Source organism: Zingiber officinale, chromosome 1A, assembly GCF_018446385.1.
Source record: "Zingiber officinale cultivar Zhangliang chromosome 1A, Zo_v1.1, whole genome shotgun sequence".
NCBI classification, from domain to species: domain Eukaryota; kingdom Viridiplantae; phylum Streptophyta; class Magnoliopsida; order Zingiberales; family Zingiberaceae; genus Zingiber; species Zingiber officinale.
In genome coordinates, this window is record NC_055987.1 from 53,763,494 (window position 1) to 53,767,083 (window position 3,590).

At 34.8% G+C, this 3,590-nt stretch overlaps 1 long non-coding RNA gene across 1 annotated transcript; it reads right to left on the reverse strand.

The window, feature by feature from the left end:
* Positions 1-1,358: 1,358 nt before the first annotated feature.
* On the reverse strand, positions 1,359-1,914 carry LOC122003795. Its single transcript, XR_006118105.1, has 3 exons — positions 1,837-1,914; positions 1,512-1,659; positions 1,359-1,422 (listed from the first exon to the last, which is right to left on the reverse strand). It is a non-coding gene; the product is annotated as an uncharacterized LOC122003795 (long non-coding RNA).
* Between the last annotated feature and the right edge of the window lie 1,676 nt (positions 1,915-3,590).

Below are 3,590 nucleotides of genomic sequence, written 5' to 3' on the forward strand. Positions count from 1 at the left end.
TACTGACATGTTGTTTAGATTTGCTTACATGTTTAGTATTTCTGTATGCTATGTTTCGTTTGCTATTAGATGAGCATTTAGTTTCTAGATTTCTTTCAGCTTACATGCATACTCGAGTTTTGTGAGTTTGATAGCGCTTACTAAGCAATTTTGCTTATAGATGCATTTCCTCTTACTGCAGATAAAGGAAAGGAAAAGCTATAGTAAAGGAAGGCGACAAGGAGGTGCGGATGGATGTGTGATGCCTGGACTATAGAAGCCTTGGGATTTAGCATAAGAATTTATTAACAAAGAGTTGAGTAGAATGTATTAGATGAGTCATTTAGTCTTCCGCTGCTTGTTAATTGTATGTTTTGAGTTCTCCGAGAGTTTTAGGAATTTCTATCAACATGTGATCAAGGATAGTTAAGTAAAGTTAGTAGTCCAGTAGCCCTCCGCCCTCACAGACCAGTAGTGAGGAGGGTGGGGTGTTACACTTTATTTTCCTTGCTTCGGATTATCTGTACAATATTATTTTAGTAGATAGCATTTCTTTTGCTTGAGCTAAATGACTTGTCTATATTAAGAGGATTTAACGGTTTCATTTAATTCTGTTGTAGCAAGATTTAAGGTTTTAGTTCTAACATGTTTTAGATTTAGTTTAAGCTTGTATGATATGCAGATTTTTTACACTACAACAAAAACCCTCATAGACATCGGTTTTCCACCGATGTCTATTAGATTTTCGACCGATGTCTATGAAGGCGATGTAAAAGGTCTGCCATTTTAGACATCGGGTTAAAACCGGTGTAGTATCACTTAACGACATCGAGTGTAAAACCGATGTAATATTATATGTTAATAACACCAGTTTTGCCAGCGGTATATGACCGGTGTAATATTAGTTAATGACACCGGTTTTGCAGCGGTAGAAAACCGATGTAATATCAATATTATTTAACGACACAAATTTGATTTCCGAAATAGTGAGAAACCAATATTATCACCAAGCAAATCATAAAATTAAGTTAATATTATTAATTCACTAAGAAAATCACAAATAAAAATGCACCGATGTATCTAAACACACCAAGTCAATATCCATATAACCAACACATAAATATTCTTCTTACAACATAAAAAGATAATAGATATTGTGCACATCAAGTCAGTATCCACAAATTACACATAACTATTCTTCTTACAACATCAAAAGGTAATATATAGTACACAAATATTCTTCTTACTGGTGCCAACGTTATCCTTCTTGCTTTGTGCAAAGATTTAACTAAATCTTCCATAGTGTTATCTTCCCCTTCAGCCACTCACATTTCCAGCTTTTGAAATAGCACTCGGTAATAGTCTGATTACAGAATCCCTGGAAATTCAAAGACTGGATTGCTCTGTCTCAATCTCGAAGCCACATAAGATCATCTCTCCCACCTAAACATATAGGTGACAGAAGTGAGATGGCAGTAACAAGGAGTTCATACCTGTTTAGTTAAGATTCAGCAAGCAAACATGATAAGTACCATGTAGTGAGGGCAAGTCAGAAGGCCAAGGGCGCTTGAGCCTAAGTGGAAAGGAAGATGGATACATTGGAAACGTTGTTAAAGGCTCAATCTCCTAAAGAGAGACTCTTGGCTGCCTCTCTCCAGAAGTTGACTCATCCCAGCCAACCTACAAGAAAAGCCAGATTCAGTTTCAAGAGGAAGTGGCAAATTAAGAACTTAGCGGTGGCATTCAAGAAACATTAATGGATTGCAACACTTTTACATGTTACTATAAAAGTCAGAAAACGGTTATCACATGGCAGGTTTGCTGAAGAGGAAAGTTAGAAAACTTCAGTATATATACCTTCACAGAGCGCCAATATGAATTTGGCCATTGGACAGGATCTAGATCAATTATCCCTGTGACAGTGCCCATATATCTAATAATAAAAGGACAAGGCAATTAGAAGCTACTGTGCATTAAAAAGCCTGTGACAAACTAATATAGATGCTTTTAATATAAATAGGGGAAAGCAATACTCAATTGCACATCAGATAGCTAATGGATGTTCCAACAGCAAAAAGAAAAATGCAACTCAGGAATGAGAACAGAGAAAAGAGAATTAGAAAAATAGGAATAAACATTACAATAGAATTCTTACCAACACAGGAAAATAGGAACAATAATTAAAATTGAATTGTGAGCTTACAAAGAAAGCACCGATGGTTTATTACAGAATACAAGAACTAAAGATAATCGAGAGGCATACATGATCTTTATCCTCCGAACATGATTTTTTTACTTGAGAGGGATGAACCTGGAGGAGTGAGTAGCACCAATACTAGGCCTTCCATGCTTCACGGGCTTGTATGATATTGAGAACTCAACCAAGTAATGACCAATCATCTCGGGCTGATGTCAGAAAAATCAAAAATAAGATAACAATCTTGATTATGCACTAGTTAAACCTAGTAAAATAGTTACCTTGATTTCAACCTGATTGAAGGTTTTTCCATTGTATACGCCAATGATGCTGCCGATCATCTCTGGGACTATGATCATGTTCCTAAGATGCGTCCTCACAGGCTCTGGCTTTTCACCAGGAGGTGCATCTCGCTTCTGAATATTGTGTCGACAATAAACAAGGTGATTCAGTTAATAGAATCACATACTGAGAAATCAGATATTGATATGAACAGCAATTTTGTGTTAAATTGGTTATAGAATCAGATACTGAGAATTCAGATATTAATATGAATGGAAAATTTGTGCTAAATTCATATATTAATATATAGAAATCCTTAGACATCACCCAGCTATTTAACTTGTGTTGTTTTGATGCCACATTTAGGCTATTGAACCATTACACGAGTCAAAGAGAAATAATGTTTAATACTATCTAAAACCTTGAGAGACAGGATAAATAACAAACACCTTTTGGAAACTTCATGGTTTTGGTAAATTCTAGTAACCAGACAAACTCTGTGTTGCAGGAACAGTGACATGGTAAATACTTTGAAACAGCCTATCCAAAGATGTGTATCACCACAAAACTAGACACACAGAACCACACTTCCATAAACAATATATGTATGCATATGAATAATCTCAGAAGCAATTACACTTTTCGCAGTTTTTAAGGAACTACCATTATGCATATTTTAATGTATGAAATAAGGTTTAGAGGACCTAATTTAAACAAGAAAATGTATCACTTAGCAAAACTACCTTGATGATTGTACCATTTAAGTTGATAATAAACTTTCATAAGAAATTTCACTAAACAAAATAAATGCTCATATTCCCACCAAGAAAATGCAAGAAAAAACAAATTTACACTTCCAGCTAAAATTAGTATGTTGATGTGTTTTGGATTCTTATATTTTTATATGCAAGAAAAATAGGAGCAATAATTAAAATTGAATTGTAAGCTTACAAAGAAAGCACCGATGGTGACAACATGTAAGCTTAAGCTCTGGCTTTGAGCCTGATATTTCCTGGAAATATACTTGATGAAACAGATAGCGATCACTTAATATATCATAATCAAAGAAGAAAGTTTAAGATCAACAGGTAGAAAGGCACGCAGAATAGCTACTTGTGATGAAGTATTTTAA